Here is a 22901-nt window from a genome sequence, read left to right as displayed (position 1 = left end):
GCTGAAATTTGTGTTTACATGTTGTCCAGAATGAATACAACAGTCTGTAAAACTAACATTAAATTGCAAGCAGAAAGAGGGTCCGATTTGAGGGCACTCCAGACGTATCACGTGGTGTAAAGGCGCTAGGCTACTGTCAGCAGTGCAGCTGCTGTTTGGAGTGGCGCTGTGCCCCCAGAGCGTGAGGTGAGAGTGTACCCTGATTCTTTCTGTCCTTAACTATCCAACTGGCGGGAGAGCAGCCTTTTCCTTGTGTACAGGATATTTATTTATTTAAAGAGTTTTGTATAGCTCTGGCTAGACCCGTAGGTATCAGAGCTCTTTACATAAGGTCAAAAAAGTTACAACAATAATACCAATTTACGTTACATCAAAACATATGAGACTGCGTCCTTGCTACCCAATGTCTGGGTTGAAGGTCACAGGGTGCTTGAAATCGGACTAGGAGGTCATGCCCTCTCATAAGCAGACATAGATATGATGTGCTTGTTGATTTTACTTTTAAAATCAACCAAAAAAATTCTAACTCAGCAGAAAGGAAGGAGAAAGAATGTCTGGAGCCAAGTAGGCCTGGTGTTAGTGGCACTGCAGTGATAAAGCAATGGCAGCAGGCAGCACAGACTATCAGTGTTACATATATGAGCCACGCACTTTGAAACCATTGCGCCGGTCAGCTGTTAGTTAAATAAACGGAGGAAAGAGCAAGACGCAGCTAAGAGAACGCATAATGTCTGCTGAGCTGAAACAAAGCACACATGGTTTTATCAAAATCGCGTACAAAGTTTTAAGACCAAAGAGAGAGGATGTGAGCAGATATAAGCAAACATACAACAGCTCACGCCAAGAGAAAAACAAACCAGCGTGGCCGTGCGGCGACCGCAAACGAGCTAATTAGAAACATGATCCCGAACAGATGGCGCCCCTGCTCGTAACCGCAAGCCGTAGGCCGTGGGCGGATACATTTACTGGGAAAGGTGGGACATGCCCCCGCCTTTGCCCAATAGCGTGCTGTAGTTTCCGGTCTTTTTGGAAAGACACACGCAAAGCCCAATAGAAATAAAGCAGAAGAAAAGTCCAGAGTGATTCCAAGAGGTTGTTTTCCTAGAGCAGCGTATGCGCGCTGCGCTTGGCTTGACCTAAAAAGGAATACAGAATAGAAGGAAGGGTGAAAGGATAGAAAAGTGAAAGGCAGGAAGGGTGACAGGATGGATGGATTTTTGGGTGGATGCATTAGTGGGTGGTAGAATGAGGGAATGGATCGATGGATCAATGAGTGGCTGAAAGCTTGAGTGAATGGATCAGTGGATGGAGACAGATGAAAGATGGCAGGGTAAATGAAAATCTGGGAGAATGGATGGATGGATGCCTTTACCGAGGGATGGTTGATTCAAAGGATGGATGTATTGGTGGATGGATATATGGATCAATGCATGCGTTAATGGTGAATGTGTTAATGGATGGATGGATGAAATGGCGGATGGATGAAATGGCGGATGGATGGAATGAGTAAAGATTGAATGATGAATGGAAGAATGAATAGCTGACAGAATGTAAAAGTTAAATGATGGCTAGCAGCTGGTGGAAGGAAGGGTGGATGGATGAATGAATGGATAGATACTTGGATGGAAGAGAGAGACAAGGGATCTCTTCTAGAGTGTTTTGGGCTTACTTGCTTCTCCAGCTTGGTGACATCACAGCTTCGGTAAAAAACATTGGAGGATATTTTAGTTTTTTGGCTACTCCTTTGCTTGAAAGATCTGTATCGCACAAACTACAAACCCTAAGAATCTGTGTTGCAACCTCGTAGAATTAGGAGGGGGTCTCTTCATGTAAATATTACATGATGAAGGCTTCTCTGACCAAGACAGTTTTGGATCTGAAAAGAGATTAAGGAAGAGCAGTTGAAGACTCGCCTAGTCTACTTACTTGCAACAGCACTGGCTATCACTAGTTGTAACGATTGCCTTGTAACAAGTAAGGTACCAATTTATTTTGTGCACGGGTCATTACCCTATGAAGATTATCCATCTTTGGGAGCGGTCTTGATCATGAAAAGACTAGATATGATTCTGACAAACTTACCACAACTCACATGCCATGGGGGCCATTTTGAAACTGAAAAAAGAAGCAAATGAGGTAGCAGAGGCTGTAGGGACGTTGGAATCTATGTGCATGGATAACAAGGAGGAACTACCAGTACAATTGAAAAGAGAAATATATATGTTACTAATGCCATAAAAAGAATTGTCTTGATGCCTTTGTCGATATTATTTTTTTCTATTGTAGATTTATCAAAATCCCGCTGAGCCTTCAATTACATCTCCATGGATCAACAAAATCGATCATTTTTATCGAAGTGGTTTTCATCATGAGGCTACAGGAACCTACCAATAAGTATATTTTCAGAGTAACTCCCCAAAGAACTGCAATGTTGTCTACAATGTGTAGTCTTGGGCCACCATGGCATACATTCTCAGTTTACTACTTGCCATTTTGTCAAATAGCAGATACGCACCTTGTGACTGGAACAACATACATTTTAGCACACAATTCATGGGTCAGTTTCCTTGGCTAATGGTTTCCCTGAGGACTGTACATGTTTTGTCTTTAGTTGAACACAGTATGCTTTGTTCACAATTCTTTGTCACCTTGATGTGTGTTTGCATTTAGCCAATGCTAAAAAAATAAAATCTAATCATGCTCCTTTATGAGCAAATTAGTTATAATCTAAAATGCATTCACTCCTCTTAGGCCCTCATTATAAGTGTCCATTTACTGGTAACATAAATGACAAGCAGCAATGGGTTTACATAACCCTCAGGTCCACAGCAGGACCAGAGGATATGACCTGAACTCTTGCCCGCAGGTACACTGCAGGTTTACCATTTAAAGTTCGACTCATCCCAGGAGGTACACCACAGGGCCAGAGTTTATCACCCGCACTCCACTCCGCAGATGCACCGCAGGGCCAGAGTTTATCACCCGCATTCCACTCCGCAGATGCACCGCTGGGCCAGAGTTTATCACCTGCACTCCACTCAGCAGATGCACCGCAGGGCCAGAGTTTATCACCTGCACTCCACTCCGCAGATGCACCGCAGGGCCAGAGTTTATCACCCGCACTCCACTACGCAGATGCACCGCTGGGCCAGAGTTTATCACCCGCACTCCACTCCGCAGATGCACCGCAGGGCCAGAGTTTATCACCTGCACTCCACTCCGCAGATGCACTGCTGGGCCAGAGTTTATCACCTGGACCCCACTCAGCAGATGCACCGCAGGGCCAGAGTTTATCACCCGCACTCCACTACGCAGATGCACCGCAGGGCCAGAGTTTATCACCTGCACTCCACTCCCCAGATGCACTGCAGGGCCAGAGTTTATCACCTGCATTCCACTCAGCAGATGCACTGCAGGGCCAGAGATTATCACCTGCACTCCACTCCGCAGATGCACTGCAGTGCCAGAGTTTACCACCTGAACTCCACTCCGCAGATGCACTGCAGGGCCAGAGATTATCACCTGCACTCCACTCAGCGGATGCACTGCAGGGCCAGAGTTTACCACCTGAACTCCACTCCGCAGATGCACCGCAGGGCCAGTGATTATCACCTGCACTCCACTCCGCAGGTGCACTGCAGGGCCAGTGTTTATCACCTGCACTCCACTCCGCAGATGCACTGCAGTGCCAGAGTTTACCACCTGAACTCCACTCCGCAGATGCACTGCAGGGCCAGAGATTATCACCTGCACTCCACTCCGCAGATGCACTGCAGTGCCAGAGTTTACCACCTGAACTCCACTACGCAGATGCACCGCAGTGCCAGAGTTTACCACCTGAACTCCACTCCGCAGATGCACTGCAGGGCCAGAGATTATCACCTGCACTCCACTCAGCGGATGCACTGCAGGGCCAGAGTTTATCACCCGCACTCCACTACACAGATGCACTGCAGTGCCAGAGTTTACCACCTGAACTCCACTCCGCAGATGCACCGCAGGGCCAGTGATTATCACCTGCACTCCACTCCGCAGGTGCACTGCAGGGCCAGTGTTTATCACCTGCACTCCACTCCGCAGATGCACTGCAGTGCCAGAGTTTACCACCTGAACTCCACTCCGCAGATGCACTGCAGGGCCAGAGATTATCACCTGCACTCCACTCCGCAGATGCACTGCAGTGCCAGAGTTTACCACCTGAACTCCACTACGCAGATGCACCGCAGGGCCAGAGTTTATCACCTGCACTCCACTACGCAGATGCACCGCAGGGCCAGAGTTTATCACCTGCACTCCACTACGCAGATGCACCGCAGGGCCAGAGTTTATCACCTGCACTCCACTGATGCACCGCAGTGCCAGAGTTTACCACCTGAACTCCACTCCGCAGATGCACCGCCGGGCCAGAGTTTATCACCTGCACTCCACTCAGAAGATGCACCGCAGGGCCAGTATTTATCACCTGGACTCCACTCAGCAGATGCACCGCAGGGCCAGAGTTTATCACCTGCACTCCACTGATGCACCGCAGTGCCAGAGTTTACCACCTGAACTCCACTCCGCAGATGCACCGCCGGGCCAGAGTTTATCACCTGCACTCCACTCAGAAGATGCACCGCAGGGCCAGTATTTATCACCTGGACTCCACTCAGCAGATAACCTTTAGGGCCAAAGTTTATCACCAGGACTCTTTGTCTGCTTTAAGGTCACTAACTGGCCAGCGGGGATCTCTGACTGAAAATGGGAAACGACAGGTGGAGCTGTAATGTTATTCCCCACCATCTTGTAATCAACGGTAATACCGTCTTCCTGCCAAGAATTACTGATGCCCGTTGTGTATCAGTAGTTGCAGGGTCAGGGGTGAAACAGCAGGAAGAAATACAGCCCATCTGTAATGGACCCTTATAAATAGACTTAATGACATGAGCAAATGCACGGCGGTTACTGAGAATGCTTGGTCATCAAATGTGAGAACACTGCATTATTGAGTGATATTTTTTAATTTAAAAAATATTGACATTTATACAAAAAAAGGTTATCTCTTTACATGAAAAGGTATTTTTGGCCTCTTAGTCCAAAATATAAATCAGAATTGTCTTTTTTTAATTGAATGAACTAAACACAATGGTGAGAACGTAATGAATACATATAATGAATAACGGATGGATCAATGCAGCTGCCCCTATAAAAACACAGACAGTGACTGACACCCCAGAGCTCTGCATGAGCTGTCATATTTTAAGGTCATTGATAATCCCATGAGATATTGTGACTGCATTCTTTTACAGATGACCGGCATTAGCCTCCCTGTTTTACCGCATTTCTGGGGGAGATGACGCAGGAGTGAGGTCACACTGGCATGCTATTTACACTAACAAATGCAGAATGACACATTTAAGAACCCTGTGGCTCTTGTTAAACGTGGACACAAATGCTACATTTACTCCATGTGCATATGGAGCATATAGATGAGACGTTCATGTTAGCTCCTCAAATGTAATTCGCTTGCCTATGAAAAGAATGAAACACAATTTTAAAGAAGCCCTTGCCTCAGGCTGGATGGGCACTGGTTAATGAGATTTACTCTATGGAACATTCCCTGGCTAAGCTAAGAGGTACCCACTCAATATCTAAATGCGATGAAATGTGGGGTTCGTTTATTATTTGAACATTGTTTACTATTCGAGCTTTTTTCATCCTTTGTTTTGGCTTGTATTTTGGGGCAAGTATCTGCAACGTCATATCTACCTATATTTTATATTTTGTTTATTGGATTAAGATATATTTTAACTGCGTCAATTTTCATTCTGCTATTTTGTCTATTTTCCTCATTGTTTACTTCTGTTATGTGAATTTTTGTTTCTCCCTCTCGTTTTGTGAATAAAAAATAAAAAAATTAAAAAAAGATGCCCTTGGCATTGCTGTGGTGCTCAAGTTTTATCGTCTTTGAGCTAGAAATAGATAGTATTTCTGTGACTCACAGTTCAATGGGATTTTCTGGTTTGTTTTGTCCTGTTCACCTTTCACATTCGTGGAATGGTTTTGCTTGAATGTTATTTTTCTTCTTATTACAGAAACCGTCAGGCCTTTAAGGATATCGTATTCAAGAATTATGAGGTCATGCTGAGCGGGCTCAGGTTTAGTGCTGGTGGCGCCTGTTGGGACAATGTTTGTTGAGACCTCCTCTCAATGGTCCCCTTCTCCATGGACTCCCTCACAACCCCCTCCACCAGCAACACTCGTCTCCCCAGAGGCCCTCTCATATGTATTTTATTTATATCGTAGCTCACCCCAAAGTAGGGTGTCAGAGCACTCTACATCTCACACATATATTATGAAGAGACAATCACACAAGTGTGTACATTAATGCATAAGAAATATTACATAAAACAATGAGAGCTATGTAGGAGTAGGAGTCACATGTCATCCCTATAGGTAGCCCTTATGTGTTAATAGAGCTTGGTCTAGCTAAACTCATGATGTACAATAGAACACAGCATTTGGGTTTGTATATACTAATGAGGAATTATTACTCCTCAAAGGAACCCTTTGTAACACCCTTAGAATAACAAAACATTACGAAAAAGCACACACAGCTAGATTCATCAAAGACCCGTTTTGCGAGTCTATAATAGCGATTCATAAGGAATCGCTATTACAGACTCGCAAAACGGGATTCATGTAGGAATCGCAATATTTATTGCGATTCCTACAGCTTCCTTATTTTCGATTAGCTAATTGCTAATCGCAAATAAGGAATAACTCCCCATTCATTCCTATGGGCCTACAGGCCCATAGGAATGAATGGGGAGTTATTCCTTATTTGCGATTAGCAATTAGCTAATCGCAAATAAGGATGCGAATTCAAGGGTGCCAGGGGTGTCCAAAGGACACCCTGTAGCACCCCTGATATGCAAATTTACACAGGTGTTGCGCACACACATGTCCAAAGGACATGTGTGTGTGTAACATGCAATTGAGAAAAATGCACTAAAGTGCTTTTTTCTATTTTTTCGCTATTTACCACGAAATCAGACTTAGTGGTAAATAGCGAACAAAAATGTAAAAATGGTTAATGAATTGCATTTAAGTAATCTCAAATAGAGATTCCTTAAATGCAATTCCTCGCAAATGTGCGAATTCTTTATTAGCGAATTTTGCATTTGGGATGATGCAAAAATTGCACTCGCAAAGGGCCAGATTCTCAGAATCTGGCCCTTTGCGAGCGCAATTGAGCTTGATGAATCTAGCTGTAAGTCCTTTCCTTATCTCGCAGTTTGCATTAAGCTCTATGATGCTGGTACCTAGCTCATTGCGCTATGCTAGGTAGATTGTATCTTATGAAATGCCTAGTAACAAAATAATCTTTGTCACAAACCAGAGATCCACTGAACTATCTACATACAATAAAATCTGTGATCTGCATCTTACATGGCACATTAACCCTTTGTACTTTATGAAGAGTCCAAACGATAAATAGATTAAAAATGGCTCTCTCCAGCAAAAATATTAATCACTAGAGTTATCTTGCTGTTAATATTAGCACCTGAATTTCCTGGGCACTCAAAGATGTCTGCAGGCTGTTCTTGTCTTGTATGTCATGCCTGACCTGTCTTCTTTGTCCTCCCCACCTGATAGAATGCAAATGAGGCCTCTGAACTTGCAAAAGGGGCCTCTGAACTTGACATCTGGTACAGTGACAACAGTCGCACCTTCCTAAAGCTAGCACTGATGCGGAGGAATAAGTCAATTTTAATTTTGCTCCGTAAGCCTGATTTTCAATCATTCATCCCGACCAACCCCAAAAATACCTATGAGTACTTGGTTGTATCTACGTTGTGCTTAAATCCAGTCAAAATCAAAGTCCTACACAGCCGATTGACCCTAGCCCATCTCGGCAAAGCAGAATCCTAAGCACCACAAAAAAGGCATAGAAACAGTGGCCGAGTCCTAATGAATTGCAATTTTTATATATACCAAGACTGTTTGTACACTTCTGCACATTCCTATGGTTGCCAGTAGATCATGTGGATGCCCAACATTTTCAGGGTGTGGATCTGTTTTGGAACAATGGGCAAGGATAAGGATTTCTTTACAAAACCTTTAATTAAGGAAACTACAGTATATTTGGGGTGGGCAAAATAAGTTTGCTCCACCGGCGGAGTTCACGGAGTTTAGCCCATATCGCGCTGTGCTTTGAGTGCAGACTTCTGACAAAATACTGCCAACCACAGGGAGGCAGAGTTTGTCCTTGTGCATGGCTTGCTAACGTTGAGTTGGCAGAAACGAGTGAGAATTTGCATCCCCTTGCGTGATTTTCTAGTGCTAGAACGCCTTCCAGCGAGATTTCTCAATGCGGACGGTCATGGCTTGTCGCTACCGTTGACGTTGATAAAGTTGCCACTCAACAAGAAAATCTACTTGAGTGGCAAAAAGAAGCAGCGCCCTCGGACATGACGTGGTTCAATTTGTGCTTATTTTACAGAGCGGAACAAGCTACGGGTGCTAAAAATCTGCGCGTGCAGCTCGACTTGCTGAATTCCCCCCAATGCGGAACTTTGCGGAATCTCCCAGAGTTTTTAGGTACCTCTGTGACTTTCCGTGGAGTGAAACTCCATGAGTCCAGTACACCCCTTAGTATAGATCAAGGACAGTACAGTGGTAAGAAGTATACTTTGTTTTTTTTTGTACTGGACTTTGCAGAGTTAGTGATAAAAATGGGCACTGAGACCCTTTACACTAAAATGCATCAGGAAGATGCACTCAGAGAACTTTGGGGAAGTGTGGCTCACTGGTTAGAAGCGGCAGACCCTGAAGCAGAGACCGGCCCGGGACCAGGGTTCAATTCCCGACGCGGCAGGGTCTTGGGTCAATGTCCGCGGACTCGATAATTCTCGCCGAGGTGCCTACGCTAACCATGGGTCCCACTCTGCAACTCTGGGCAATAGCTTGCTTAATCTCCACAACGGCCCCATCAGCGCCGGGGATGCCTGGCTTCACCTTGGAGGTGCCCAGGAGGGACCATCTCACAGGGAAAGCCAGGACGGGTTCCCCAGCGGTATACAGCGCCAGGACACTCCGAGATGGAGTAACAGTGCGCTTTACAAGTATACTTACTTCTACTACTACTACTATAATACTTTATAGCACCACCCAAGACCAGTACCAGTCTCTACTTACCACACAATCATGTTAGCCTTGTTGTTGAAAAGGAATTAATTTCTCTTTTAAGAGACTGCTCCAATAAATAAGGAGTTCTTAAATAAAAAAAGTAACAATCACAAAATGTTAATTTAATCTACTGAAAAAGGGTATTGCGGTGAGCGTGACAATCATACCCTATCTGGGTAACCTGGCTGCAGAACAATTTAATGATAACTGGCTCAGAAATGCTATAAATGACAGAACAATAAAACTTAAGACAGTAATCGGTATTATCAAATTAAATTGCAGATGAGAGCTATTGGATGCACATTGATCATGAGTTCCACAGGGGGGAGAGGGTGGGCTCCCTCAATGCAGCCTTTCTTGACATTAAGAACAAATACACCCCTTTACATTATATGGATGAGATAGAGTCCCCCCTTGCAAAAGTGCTGTACTTTACATTTCGGTTTGGCACTTTGCCCCTCCGCACTGTTATTGCTAAATGACAGTGTTCCTGTGTAGACCTTGACCTGATGTGCCCTGCCTGTCTTGAGGCAGTTGAAACATTTGAGCATGTTCTCTTTTCTCGTTCCCGACATCACACAAGTAAGAAAAAGTGGGTATTGCCGCTCTGTCAAAATATGGGAACTAGGGACTTTATAACAGTGGCTAGGATTTTTAGAGCCAACACTAATCAACCGTTGAATTTGCTCTTTCTCGATTCTCGCATTATATGTGGAGAATTAGAATGAGTTTCTAGGCTAACATTATTCCAATGACATACGGCCACTGAGACCTGAACCAAATTGTAGCTTATGAAACTCTGACCTGATTCAGACTCTATACAATGTTTTTAACAATCCAAGTACATTTTACCAGTTCATGCATCTTTGCTTATTTCGTACACCTTTCATGCTGCTTCCTTGATTTCATGTTCTGAGAGTCGCACAAAGGGTAAATTGATGAAGGATTTAGGATGCAGGTGGACACGATTGAAATCAGTGCATATGTATTGGATTTGACATTGTTGCATGAGCGCCCATTTATGTATTTGCGACTCTACAGCAATTGACAAACCACATTTTCCAACTATGATGATAATGTTGGAACCTTTTGCTTGCTTATTTATATCTCACATTTCCACGAACTTCACCAGGTTCTTTTGACTGCTCAACTGGAATTATGCTGTTTTTATATGATCTTCATTATCATTGTAGTGGAGAAGTGTGACTCAATGGTTAGAGCGGCAGACCCTGATGCAGAGGTCTAGCCCGGGACCAGGGTTTGATTCCCGCCTCGGCGGGTCTTGAGCTAAAAAATTCCCCGGACCTGATAATTCTCGCCTCGGTGCCTATTCTAATCATGGATCCCACGCTGCAACTCTGGGCAATAGCTTGCTTAATCTCCACAACGGCCACAGCAGCGCTGGGATGCCTGGCTTCACCTTGGGGGTGCTCAGGAGTGGACACCTCACAGGGAAAGCCAGGATGGGTTCCACAGCGGTATTCGTACAAGCGCCTTGAGACCCTTGCGGGTGAGTAGTGCGCTATACAAGTATCAATTTACATTTTACATTACATTTATTACTTGTTGAGATTTTTTTTAATGTTATATTGTATTTATTCTATTATTTCCTTTTACGCTATGTAGACAGACTGGTCACTCAAGCTTGCAAAAGAGCTTGGTTTTCTCCATAGGTCAAGAATATTTGTTATGATCTTCATTATCATAGTATTAATTGTTGAGAATGTTTATTTAATGTTATATTGGATTTATTCTTTAATGTCCTTTTATGCTACGAAGACAGACTGGTCACTCAAGCTTGCAAAAGAGCTTGGTGTTCTACATAGGTCAACAATCCACTTTTAACAGGAAAAGGGACCTCAATATTCTCATTACAGCAATGTGTCATAATGAAAATGAGATCAAAGTCAAATAATTTATTAAAATACCCGTACACAGACAGGATAGCATAGACCTTTTTCTGGGGATTAAAGAAAACCATTCGCTTTTCATGCCATAAGCCGTGACACATAACCTGAATCAACATATCGAATGGGAAAGCCTTTCTATATTATAATTAGCAGTCTTACTTTTTCCATAACTACCAGATTTTTCTCTATATCAAAGTTCAACAGTCTACCCTCAAACACAATACATGCCAACTAAATATAAAAGACTTTATACACATATTCCAACAAGTGGTACTCTCTTCTTGCATGAAATGTACAGTGCTGTAGCCCCATCCATTCAAGTTATGTTTAAAGGCTAGCTTGTTACACACATGACTGTTCAACACAGATGCATCAAAATAGTCACCGTGGCACAAAAGTCTGGACATCTGATTAAGGATTAGGCAAACATCCGAGAATACTCTTGCGCATCACTCTGTCTTTTGGATCATTGACGTTTGAAGCAGGGACCATTCGTTAAAGTTACTATAGACAACATTGGTAAGCCTCGTTTGACACATTTGGAAAACTTGTTTTCTCCACCTGCATATATATCTTATCAAACTGTGTCCTTTCTATCATGTAGGTATCATGAAGAGCCCCCTTCAATTCACACATTTATTGACACCTCAGTTACTCTTGGGGCAGCTAGTGCTTTTCTAGCCCAAGAATAACAGCAAGCCTTTTTTGCCAAAGTAAGAGACCTTTCTGATCAGATTTCCCTCAACCATAGAGATTGTGAAATATTCTCTTGCATAGACGTATAAACTAAATTGGTTAACAAAGTGCAGCATTTGAAAGAAAGTCTAATTTGTCCTATGGGCACAGACTGTCATTTGACTACGGGGACCATTTCATACTCTCCATTTGCATTATGCTAACTTTTTGACAATGACTTAGCCTTTTTATCTAAATTTTCTCCCTCAAGCTAATAATTTTTTTTTTTGTAAACAATTTTTATTGCAGGAATGTGTAACACAGCCATCATCTCAATGTACGTTACATAGATCAGCGTGACAGAACACAATGAATGTCATTCAAGCGAGTTGTACACAGCCATTCAGCCCACATCCCGGGGGTTGGGCGGCGCTAGGTTCGGATAATGTGTATTCTTTGTGCTGAGCCCGAGACCAATGTCAGTGCGACAGGAGCTCGTCCTCCCGCTTTTCAGCGTTAAACATGGATCTCCTATTCGCTAGTCCGTAATACAATTCCTGGCCAACTGAGAAGTCCTTTAACCTGGTCCCCCCCCCACCCTTGCCTCCCAGTGTCTAAGTCGGTGCACGGCATGAGCATATGCATTAATGGTGTTGGATCACGGATTTGAAACCCCTGTGTGTGTGTGTGTGTGTGTCCTAGGGGATCGTAGCTGGTATGTGCGTCTCTGTCTGTAGTGTCTCATCGTGTGACTCTTCCTCCTCATCCTCCTCTATTGCGCTGTCCCTCAGTGCCTGCACTAATGTTTCCCACCCCATTGCTGCTTCTTGTGCTCTGTCATCTGATCTACGGCGCGCCATCTGGTAACGGATAGTGCTCTCCGCAGCCGCCCATTTTATGTATTCGTTCAACCATCTCCTGTGTGTCGGTGCTGCCTTTGATTTCCATCCTTTAGTCAGCTCCCTCTTCGCAATGAGTAGCCCCATATCTATAAACTTACTTGTCAGCTTGTTCTTTTTCGTGTGGGGGAACCAGTGTAAGATGGATACTGCACTATCATAATGGATATTCCTGTCAGTAACTGCATTCAGGGTTACCTCTATGTCCGCCCAATAATCTTGTAAATTTGGACAACTCCGTAACATGTGGACCAGGTCAGCCCTCTCCTGATTACATCTCGGGCATGCTGCGTCTGCCACCTGAAAGTATGCTGCAATTTTACTCGGGGTGAGGTAAGCGCGGTGAATGATATAAAAGTGTATCAGCCGAAAGCGCGCATTTCTAGAGCTCTTTCTGGCCCTCCGCACTAGCTGCGACCACACAGTGTCTGGAATGACTAACTGCAGATCCGCTTCCCACTTAGCTTTAAGAGATGTAAGCGGCTGTAGGGTTCCCGTGTGCAATCTGCGACATAGGCATGTTACGGCCTTGAACGTCCCCGCTGCCATCATGGTGTATTGGCATGCCAGCGCCGTGTCAGGCTCTATTAAACCCCCTGCCCAGTGCTTTTGTATGGCTCTCACCACCGCCGCGTGCAGTAAATAGTCTCCCCTCGGGAGATCATATCACTCCTGCAAGGTCTGGAACGGGGATAATATCCCATCTACGTAAAGATCACCTATCATCTGTAATCCCGCTTCTTCCCATAAATGCAGTCCTGACCAGTCCCCTCCGTGTGGGAGCGCCGTCACCATGCCCAACGGGATCTCCGGGGCATATGGGTGTCCAGGTCCGGTTCGCCTCTGGATGCGGTTCCAGCACAGGCGAAGGGGCCCCTCCTCCTGGGAGAGCTCCCGCAGAAACAGTTTCTGTTGTAGCGTAATATATGCCAGGACATGGCGGGGCGTGCCGAGGTCTCTCCCCTGTTCCGGGCCACGGTACACTCTCGCTACCTCCTGTGTAAAGAATTGCATCTGAGCCGCTAAGTAATAGAGCTCGAAGTCCGGGACAGCAAGGCCCCCTTCGTCTCTAGGGTGGATCAACGTTGACAGTGCTACTCTACGTCTGCCTGTCCCCCACAAGAAGGAGACCAACAGTGAGCTCAGTTGTTTGAAGATTGCCCCAGGTATCCACACCGGGAGGGTCCGGAAGAAGTATAATAGACGCGGTAACGCTATCATTTTCAGGAGTGCTACTCGGCCCGCCGTTGAGAGCGGCAGAGTGGCCCAGAAGGATATACAGCCCTTCAATGAGCGGATGCAGCGACCGATGTTACCGTCGAGGAGAGCCATCGGGTCGTGGTAGATGTGCACCCCGAGGTAGCTCAAGCAATGGGGTTCCCAGCGTAGATTCCGCCGAAGGGGAGGGCATTCCTCCTCCCTCCGCAGTGGGAAGAGGCAGGTCTTAGACCAATTTACCCGTAGGCCCGATACATCGCCGAAACGCCCCAAGAGGCTCTCGGCCCCCTCTACTGCCGCTCCAGCGTTATCCAAAAAGAGGAGGAGGTCGTCCGCGTAGAGAGAGATGTAATGCAGCTCTCCCCTGAGATGTAGCCCGGTGTAATATTCCCCCTGTCTCGCCCGAGCCGCCAGAGGCTCTATTGCAAGCGCAAACAGCAGGGGGGACAGTGCGCATCCTTGTCTGGTTCCTCTAGTCACGTCGTACTGGTCCGATACTAACGACCCGAGTCGTACTCTCGCTCTTGCTGAGGAGTAGAGCACCTTCGTCCACTGTATGTACCCGTCTCCAAGGCCAAAGATATGCAACACGTTGTATAAATAGGGCCATTCTAGACTGTCAAAGGCCTTTTCGATGTCAACCGCTAACACTAGAGGGGATTGTGCCTCGGAAGGCGGAGTGTCCACCAACCTAAGCAACCTGCGGATATTGTGCGTGGTGTTTCTCGTGGGAATAAAGCCCGATTGATCCTTATGGACCAAGTCTTGCATATGGGCTATCAGCCTAGTGGCCAGGACTGTACTCAGTATCTTGTAGTCGGTGGTCAGCATGGACAGTGGCCTGTAAGATGCGGGATCCTCACTATCTCTACGTGGCTTTAACAACGGTACCATTATGGCCTCGCTCATCGATCGGGGGAGTTTGCCTGCGTCCTTGGCCTCATTATAGATCGTTTGGAGTCTCGGGGCCAGTAGGTCTAGGTATTTCCCATAGAACTCTATTGGTAACCCGTCGATCCCTGGTGTTTTATTGCGCGCCATTCGCTTCACCGCTCCCCTAATTTCAGCTAGGGCTATAGGGCTCCCCAGAGCGTCCACCTGTTCCTGCTCTAGTCGCGGTAGTTGCAGGCCAGTCAGAAAAGCATCCAGAGCTTCAGTGTGGTCATCCAGCTCCGCACTATACAGCTGCTCGTAGTACGATCTAAAGCAGTGTAGTATTGCAGCTTGGGTGGTTAGGAGGCGGTTCTCACCGTCCCTCAAGGCCAAAATCGGTTGGCTATTCCGGTTGGGGTTCGCCAGCCAGGCTAGTAGTGTGCCCGTTTTGTCGCCCTCCGCCAGGGTCTTCGTGAGGTACGCCTTGTAATCAAAGCTACGAAGGCGCTCCATCTCTACTGCCACCGCCTCCCGTGCTCCTCCCACCTTCCCCTGCAGGTCAGGACGATTCGGACGATCCTGTTCTACCTCACGGAGGATGCGCTCGGCCTTGTCCAGGTCGTCGAGCAGGGACTTGCGTGCCCCAGCGTATTTCCCTATACAGTGCCCCCGCACCACCACTTTAAATGCGTCCCACTCCACGGCCCTGGATGAGGCAGCACCCTCATTATCCACAAAATACTGGGTAATTCGCTCCTCCAACTCAGATCGGAAGGGCGGATCGTCCAGCGTGTCAGGTCGCAGTTGCCATGCTGGGATTTTGGGGGGTTCAGTCATCCAGTCCAATGTTAGGAGAAGTGGATTATGGTCAGAGAGCGTACGTGCCAGGTAATCCGTCCGAGTTACTGCAGTAGCTACCGGGGGGGAGCACAGGAAGGTGTCTAGGCGCACATGTAAGTCGTGGATACTAGAGTAGAACGAGTAATCCCTCCCAGTGGGGTGTTGCGCGCGCCAACAATCAGTCAGGTTCCATGTGTTCTGCCATTCCGTCCGACATTTCGCCAGCCGGTGCACAGGGGAGGTGTGAAGCGGGGGGTGTGATCTGTCTAATGCGACGTTCTCCACCGAGTTGTAGTCGCCTCCCATTAGCACCGGACCCGCCAGATAGTTGGTGAGCCCCCTGGAGAGACCCGCAAAGTATTGTGCTTGCTCCGTGTTTGGTGCATAAATACTACAGAGCACTATGCGTCGACCTCTGAGGAGTCCCTCCACTGCCACATATCTCCCGTTGGGGTCGATTGTGTGTTTAGTCACCTGGAATGGTAGTCCCGCCCTAACCCAAATGAGCACCCCCCTAGCGTACGCAGAATATACAGTGTAGTATAAATGGCCCCTCCATCTACGCTGGAGCGCAATGCCCTCTTGTTTAGTCAGGTGAGTTTCTTGTAAGAATGCTATGTGTACACCTCTTCGTTTCAAGTGTGAGTGGACCTTGTGCCTCTTTGCCATAGTATTTAACCCCCGCACATTCCAGGACACACATTTCAACAATCCAATATTAGCCATCATCTCTTTGGAGCACAAACGAGTCAATGGTATGCAGCAACCCAGACACTGATGCGACCCCTCCCACCGCAGTCCCCAATCGTCCCCTAGTTCCCTCCCTCCCCTTCATACCTAGAGTCCCCCCAACCTCTCTAGTCCCTCCCTCCCCCAGAACAGGACCTAACTTCAAAGGAGTTGCTCCCATCCAAACAATTGAGCAACGTGCTCTGTATGTTCCTAATACGTAGTCGATGCTACGGTGGCCTTAAGGGCCTCGGGGTGCGCACGCTAGTCGCCGAACTCTCTAGGTGCTGTCTCCTATTCCCCCGCCCTGACACTCATGACAATTCCCATACCATCCCATTCTTACAGTCGACTGCTCCAAAGTCTCTAGGAGTGGCAGAAAGCCCCTTCAGCTCCATTCAGTACCTTGTCGAGGGTTCAGCCTTCGATAATCTCTCCCGATGTCTGTGGTGTGACCTTCGGGCCCTTGGCTCCGCCCAGTTCCGAAAGTTCAGTGTCCGAGCCCGTTCCCTGGCCTTCCGAGCCCGATCCCTTCTCCGAGTGAGTTAGCGCCGTGCCAGACACCTCCTTCACTGCCTGCAGCGCCGCTCTCCGTTCGCCCGCTGTTTGAGAGTCCGTCGGTCTTTTGGAGCTCTGTCCGCGCCCTCTGTGCCGTCTCGAGCGCCTGAGCGTTTGTCCCTGGCGCTCTTCCTCCGCCCGGAAGCGAGCCCCGTCTGTGCCAGTTTTGTAGGTGTCCCACCAGGCCCAAGCATCCGCCGACGTCGGGAAGAACATAGATCTCTCGTCCACCACCACGCGGAGTCTGGCCGGGAAGAGCAGTGAATAGAGTATCCCCTCCGCTCTGAGCTCCTTCTTGATGGACAGAAAGGAAGCGCGTTGTTTCTGCGTCTCAAAGGTGTAGTCCGGGAATAATGTCACTTTGCTGTTGTCGACCTGGAACGGGCCCACTTCCCTTGCCCTTTGCAGCAGCCAGTCTCTGTCCTTGTAGTGTAGCAATTTTATAATCACCGGGCACGGGGGGAGACCCGGCTTCGGCGGTCTCGATGGGACTCGGTGCGCCCTCTCCAAAGTAAAGAAGGGGGATAGGCCCTCCGGGGCCACCACCGACTGCAACCATTCCTGCAGGAAGTTCACCATGTCCGCCCCCTCTGTTTTTTCCGGAAGGCCCACGAGGCGCACGTTGTTCCTCCGGCTTCGATTTTCTGCGTCCTCGGCTCTCCGTTCCAGCGCCTGGATGCGGTCCAGGGCGTCCGCGAGCCTTCCATCCAATGATTTCTGCGCTGGCACCAGGTCCTGCAGGGTCATTTCCGTTTCCTTGACTCTGTCCGCAAGTTTGGCGTGGTCGGCCCGCAGTAGCCCCAGTCCCACCGACACTTGCGCTATGTCGCGGTGCAAGGCCTCCTTCGTAGCGGCTATGGCCTCCAGGATCCTGTCCTGCATTTGTTGTAGCTCCGTTACTGGTTGTGTGGGGTCGTCAGGCGTGTCTGGGGCAGAGTTTCCATCACCCTTGGGGCCTTTAGGCTTGCCCATAGTTCACTGGCGTCGTCCGGCCAAGGGCCCGGGGGTATGTGGCGGAGACGATCCCCTCCCGTCCCGAGATGAGCAGAGCGCCAATCAGAGGCCGTGAAAAACCCTCTTCGCGAGGAACGGTCCCAGTGCGGGTCGTCCGCAGATAGTGTAGCCAGGGGTCGCATCCAGTGTTGAGTCCTGGTAGGGCTCAGGTCTGCTCTCTCCGCGGTAGATCCAATCTCCGGGGGGGGGGCGGAAGCCCCAGGTCAGGCAGCAGCGCCAACGGGTCAGCAGGGCCCCCCGCGCAGGTCGGCTCAGGTCTCTGTAGGGCGTGGCCCTCTCAAGACAAGACAGAGGCCCCGTGGCCACCATCCGTGGTCTCCGCAGAACAGTAGGAGGCCGCGCCGCCCAGTCGAGGTCAGGCGAGGGGGGGGGGGGGAGGGAGCCCCCTCGTAGCAAGCGCGATTGCGGGTCGTCGCTGCCCTCCGCGACGATCCGGGGAACCCAGTCATAGGCAGGTGGAGGGGTCGGCCCTCCCGCAGAGTCGCAGTCCCCCAGGCGCCGCAGACAACTAGCAGCCAGGCGCCCCCCGCGATCCAGATGCCGGCAGGTCCGCTCAGGGAGGCAGCCAACAACAGGGAGGATGGTGACAGCCCGCGTTGGGCAGGCCCTCGCCCCGGGGCTCCTAGTACCTCCACTGGCAGGGGCGGGGCTCCGTTGCTCACTCTCGGTCGCGGCAGCCGAGTCGGCCGGATCCCCCCTGTCTCTCGTTGTCGGCCTCTGCGGTCGTCAGCGAGTCTTCTCCTCCGTGCGGTCGAGCCGCCCCATTCGCGGGTCGCAGGTCGTAGGCCCCAAAGCCGGGGCGTCAATTTTGGTGCTCCCGGCGGGAGCGGGATCCTCCCAGTCTCGCCGCCGGCTGACTTCCACCACAGATCGCCCCGCAGGCGGAGACCTCCAATTGCCCAGGGGGGTGCCGATCCCGTCGGCCAGAGTCCGCCAGCTGCGCACCGCACAGTCGGTCGTCAGGGAGGGTGCCTCCGGGGCCCCCCAGCACTCAGCTTTTGCCCGGCGACGCCATCTTGGTCGCCGGAGGTCCGGCCCTCCCGTCGCTTGCGGCCGCCTCCCGAGGGGCTCCGCAGGTTCGAGCCTCAGGACGGAGCAGCCCCAAGGCGAGCTCTCGGGATCCACCCGATTTGAGTGGGGATCCCGGGCCTAGGGAAGGAGCAGATCAGGATCGCCGGGCGGAGGGTCGGGAGCCTCGTTAGGCTGCGACTCTCTGCATCGGCTGCTAGCCACGCCCCCCCCCTCCCTCAAGCTAATCATGTGGTTTATCTTTATTTGGATGCACTCAAATTCTAAAGAAATTGTTGACAGCTCATTGTAAATGGAAAACATATTAACATATTGCTATCTCACGCTGTATATGCACTGCTAATATACACAATGCATTGTATCCTCCAAACATCAGAACATATTTTTCTATTAATGTTTTCCTATTTTATGTTTGCTTTGTGAGAGGACTTCAAATTTCCCCCTTATTCCATGCTACGCCTTTAACAAGCTTGGTAAACTGGTAGAATTTCCCATGTTGGCTACATTTTCCCCCTGATCTCAATATTTTTCACCGAGTTTCCTGAACCTGTGGTATGCTACATGTTTGTGTTTTTTTTTTTACTTCCAAAGAAATCTAGAGTCCTGATCATGAACCTATTTGTATAGGTGATTTGAACACATGGATCTACTCAGAAAAATACTGTGGTCTGGAGGACATCTACAAGGGTCAAATGGATGTAAACTACTTCAATCAATCAATCAGGGGGTTTATAAAGCGTGCTACTCACCCGTGAGGGTCTCAAGGCGCGGGGGAGGGGGATGCAGCTACGGTTCAGTTGAAGAGCCAGATCTTTAGGTTCTTCCTGAAGGGGTGGAGGAGCGTCTGGTGTTCACTGGGAGCTCGTTCCAGGCTTTGGCTGCGACGTAGGAGAAAGCTCTTCCTCCTACTCTGGTTCTGCAGATGTGGGGGGTCTCTGCGCGGGCGAGGTCTGCGAAGGGGATGTTCCTCTTGGTTAAGTGGAAGGAGACTCTCTTGTTGAGGTATTTGGGTCCGATGTTGTGGAGTGATTTGTAGGCTTGGGTGAGGAGTTTGAAGGTGACTCTTCTCGATGGGGAGCCAGTGGAGGTTACGTAGGTGTTGGGTCATGTGTTTGTGCCGTGGGGTTCCGAGGACAGGTCTGGCTGCAGTGTTCTGGATGGTCTGATGGTCTGTAGCCTGTGTAGGAGAGTTCTATTGATTCAGGTGTAGAGGGTGTTGCCGTAGTCCAATCTGCTGGTTATGAGTGCGTGGGTGACAGTTTTTCTGCATTCTGGGTGTATCCATTTGAAGGTCTTGTGGAGGATTCAAAGGCAGTTGAAGCTGGTGGAGGTGATGGAGTACTTCAATGCTGTCTTCTTAGACCAAGTAATTAGATTCTAGCATCATGATATCTACCGGCAATCTAGCAGGGTTATTACATGAACTTGCTCATCTCCGTGTTATGTACATAAAATGTGAAAAAATACATCTTGCGTACATTATTGTGATTTATTTCTCTACACACACAGATCTCTTTGTTCACAACCCCTTTTCCCACTGGAATCAGATGATATATTTTCAGTCAAAATGTGCTTACAATGACTGGTAAATAGATAAAGGATTCTTTTACATTATTTAGTAAAAGCAGCCCTTTAATGTTTCAAATAGCACAGCTGAGAGAATACAAAGTGGCCCCACTTTCTCCTCATTTTGTAATTGAAAGAAATTCCTGAACAGTTTGGGAGGTTCTGCGAATACCATCTATTACCATTGGCAAGAGGAGGAGATGAACATTTACGGTCGACACAAATAGAAGTATTCCTGCTCACTGAATTCGACACATTATCAATTAAGGGTTAAAAGGAATCTGAGGAGTGGCCAAGCTATCTCAAATAGATGTTATTCAACAAACCATTCTTATTAATAGGGAATACCTTTTTAAAAATATATGTTGAGACATTTACTCATGAAGGACAAAGTCTAAAATTAAAGTAGAAGAAAGAAACACAAGATCTTAGCTTTCAATGGTTAAAGGTATAGCAGTACTCCAAAATGGGAGATATATGTAAATATGTGAGATATTAGTTTAGGTTACACCACCAGTCAAACAAGCACTTTCTGGGTAGCCGCAGGCAAGGCAAGAACAACAAACAGAAAAGGATGTAAAAGTAGGTCACATGGACATGGCATCAGCAAGGATTTGAGTGCTGCAGGGCAGATCTTTTAATTTATTGGCATGGGAAAGTCTTAGCAAGACATGGACACTAATTTGGATGTATTAAGAATGGGACTTTTACATGATAATTCAAAATGCTAGAAAAAGCAGTTACTGTCCCCATTTCATCCATCTCCCATCTTAAAGTAAAATGGCAGGAACAAGGAGGACTATGGAGGTGGCAACATGTATTTCACGCAGCTTAATGGTGCCTGAGGCTGGAAGTGAGAGAAGGGGCTTTCAGGAGGAAGACTGTCTGAGGGGGGCGTGGCAGGGGCTGAAACAGAAGTGATGGGGAAGGGCTGTGAAGCACTCGTCAAAAGGGGGACGGTCAGGCTGGAGGACAACAGGTGGGGAAGAAAGCTGTAAACAAATGACTGCTGGAGAGAGCAGGGGGACACTGATAGGGAATACGTTTTTGGGTCAAAGACAGAAAGTGATGGAGGGAGAAGGCGGATGAGTGTGGGGGCCAGGAGAATAACAGCCAAAGGAGGCTGAGGCGCGCACATATCTGCGGTGTCATGGGCGTTGGAAGTGTGGGGGACGAGGGGGATATATCCCCCCCAGATTTTAAAGTGGGGGGGGGACACGGGGGACAAAAGAATTTCCCCTCTCCCTTCTGTTATTGACAGGGCCATTAGCGCGCGAAAGCGCTACCTAATGGCCCTGTACTTGACCTGCCCGGAGTCAAAGAGGACCCCTGCCCTCTGCCTTTTGTTATGCTGCAGGAAGGCTCGGCGTCCTGGGAAGGGCAGAGAAGGAAGACAACTCTGTCTCTTTTCTTTCATGCACAGAGAAGGCAAGCACAGTGTCAACTTCTCCAGAGTCCTGATCTGCCCTGTGAAATGGATCCCAAATAGGAAGAACACTTTGCTGGAAATGTCCCCATTTGCTGATGGTTTTATAATTCCAAAGAAAAACCTTAGGACGGAGAGAAAAAATTATTAAATACCTAAATAAAGCGATACAGAGTGGTCAGCAGACAGGGCAGATTGTTATTTACACCCACACACATTAGCACCACTTTACAGAGTTTGCCAGTGAAAGCGCTACTTTCTTTTTTTCTTCTTTCTTCGAAGAACATTGTTTTCCCAGGGTGGGGAAGTGCACCATCCCTATTGGGACTGCAATACCTGGTTGATGAGTGGAGTAGAAACGTTTAATATGATCGTTTTCAACTGTTTTAATTATTTTAGCTTATAAAATGTGTACTGCAGCTCTGTGTTCGGGGGTGTGGTCTTTTTTTAAACCAAACTGCTTACATTTTAAAAGGATATAAGCAATGGACATTGAAACGGGTCCCTTCCTGACTGGTCCTGTAGCCATGTCCTGAAATTTACAGGCAAAATCACTTACTGATTTCTGAATAATGAGTTTAAAACTGTTAAGGTAACCATGTTGTTCCTGATTACATTTCACATGCTTTGCTTATTCTTGCATTTCTTATGAGTGTTTGCTTTTTCCACTGTGTTCTTTGTTTTTTTCAGGCAGCATTTTACTGTTGTCTAGTGCATACTTTAAATTTAGTTACAGCACAATTGAGTTGTAGCTTAAGGCAGTGCAAGTTTCTCTCAGTGGGGCAGTATGGTGTTCAACGTGGGAGAGGATGTGGCACTCTGGCCAGAGCTGCTGAATTTGGAACTTGAGCACCATTTTCAGCCTTCATGACCAGTCCACCAGACCACACTCCTGACAAGGCTCATTCCGATGCTACAACTTAGAAGGCCCGATAGACCTTAGAAGCCCTGGTGTCTTAGCACCCGTAGGTGGACCCTAATGGCGGCAAGTGT

General features: G+C 48.0%; 1 protein-coding gene across 1 annotated transcript in view; it reads right to left on the bottom strand.

Moving 5' to 3' along the window:
- Window positions 1-19486: 19486 nt before the first annotated feature.
- MACROD2 (mono-ADP ribosylhydrolase 2) overlaps window positions 19487-22901 on the bottom strand; it is a 1869528-nt gene continuing 1866113 nt past the window's right edge. Inside the window, exon 6 of the mRNA XM_078647088.1 lies at window positions 19487-21622. The gene's annotated coding sequence lies outside the window, so the exon portion shown is untranslated. The remainder of the gene's footprint in view (window positions 21623-22901) is intronic.

Source organism: Lissotriton helveticus, chromosome 6, assembly GCF_964261635.1.
Source record: "Lissotriton helveticus chromosome 6, aLisHel1.1, whole genome shotgun sequence".
Taxonomy (NCBI): domain Eukaryota; kingdom Metazoa; phylum Chordata; class Amphibia; order Caudata; family Salamandridae; genus Lissotriton; species Lissotriton helveticus.
Note: the sequence above shows the minus strand (reverse complement) of the source record. Positions and strands in the feature narration are given on the sequence as shown.